This window comes from Cinclus cinclus, chromosome 14 (genome assembly GCF_963662255.1).
Source record: "Cinclus cinclus chromosome 14, bCinCin1.1, whole genome shotgun sequence".
Classification (NCBI taxonomy): Eukaryota; Metazoa; Chordata; class Aves; order Passeriformes; family Cinclidae; genus Cinclus; species Cinclus cinclus.
In genome coordinates, this window is record NC_085059.1 from 6,409,689 (window position 1) to 6,411,600 (window position 1,912).

Sequence of the window (1,912 nt, forward strand, 5' to 3'; positions counted from 1 at the left end):
TCTGCTTTCATAGGAGCTCTTTTTTTGGATCAGAACTGCAGCAGCAATTTTGTTGCTTGAAGTGATACAGAGTAAATCCAAACAATGGCAAAGCTGAGGAGTATGCAAAATAAAAGCCATTTTTTTCCTCAGTAAGTCTAACTCTGCTCACTTCTTTGAAAAGAAAACTCAGATCTGAAAGACACACAGGTTTCAGTGGCACCAAAACCCCTCCAACCCTGGAAATGCAGGTGCCTGTCAGGATCTGTGTCTGGGTTATTCAACTGTGAAACTGTTCCCACTTTTCCAGGAAAACCCCACACCCACACACAGCACATCCTCCCTGCCACAGCACTGAGGATCCCATGCCTCAGCCCACACCTGGAATTTTGTATTTCCTAGAATTGCCTAACCTCACTCAGAAAGAAGATTTTCTCCACACAGATCTCTCTTCAGCTGTGTCTTTGTGACTGAATCAAGCAACTGCATTTTTACAGGGACACAGCAACAAAATTATCATCGTGATCTTGAAGTGGCAGAACCCCCCGAAATCTCTTAGAAGGCACACACGGTCAGGCCAAACTTACTTCATCTTGCACAACTTCTTTCTGTTTTACTGACTTTTTTAAAGAAGAATAGGGACACTCACAGTTCAAAAATACAAATTGCAGCTGAGGAATTCTGAAGCATCCTGTATCAAGAATTTTCCCTCACCTTTGTTAAGTGGGATTTATCCAACCCTTTGGTTTGGGTTTCAATTTCCTTTGTGTTCTGACAAGACCTTGGTTTGATAATTATGACTTTGTCACTCTTCTTCTCCTTTAAAGCCATTATGTCTATATCAGTTAAAGCACTGAAACCAAAATTCAAGGTAGAAAATACCTTCCATACAATCTGTAAAGCTTCCCAGATAACATAATCAGATTTCATAAGCAGTTTTACTTGTAGAGATAGGTTTTGTAAATGTTCATTTCTAAGATGTTTAGGCAAGAGCTGGAATTCAAAGTTAGCAAAGTTACTCATTTCCATGCAACTATGAGTCCAAAAATGAAGATGAAAAATAAAATTTTAAAAATTCTTCAGCTGAAAAAACTGCTTCTAACCCAATGTTTTTAAAAATTGACTACTAATCTGGTGTAAGAAAAGTCAGTTCTAATCTTTATCAAAAACTTAAAATTAAGAACAACCTCCTCCATATCACCACAGACTCTTGTGAACTGGAATTCTATTCCATTACCCTGCCTTGAAAAATAGGACAATCCAGAAACTCCTCCTATGGAACTGTGTTTTATTGATTTTAAATCATCTCACCAGTGAAAGAGACATAAAATATAAACCAGCATAACAATTTCTAACACTGCATATTTTTTTTTAAAGTAGAATAAATCTCTATTTGATTATTCAGAGAAATATATTTGGTGTAAGAATAAAAATACATCTCAACATTCAAACACATCCACAAATAAAGTATGATTGAATATTAATGGTAATGAACAACAGGAAAATAGTGGCTGTGCAAATGTTGGGCCAAGATTTCAGGATAGGGCATTGAAACCACAAACTCCTCCCTGTTTTTGTAGCTAGTTGCATTAGAGAGTTATTACAGAAACTGGAATGAAAAGTACTTTTGGTTTTCCAGAAGTAATCTGCTCTTTGACCCCTTCCTCAGCAATATTTTAAGATGAGGAAGGCAGCTCAAAACACAAATTGCAGTTCCTCCTTCACTGACAGTTTCTTATCCTGTTTCCCCGAGTACAAATGAGATAAGAGAACAGTGACTTGTAGTAAAGTTCAGATTTTGTTACAGCTCCAACACGTCTTTGTTTAAAAGGAGAAAACCATGTGAAAAACTTCATGCCCAGTTTCCTGATCTTTTTAATTAATCACATCAGTCTTTCCAGCCCTAGTGGGCTTAATTTGGGAAACGTGGGTT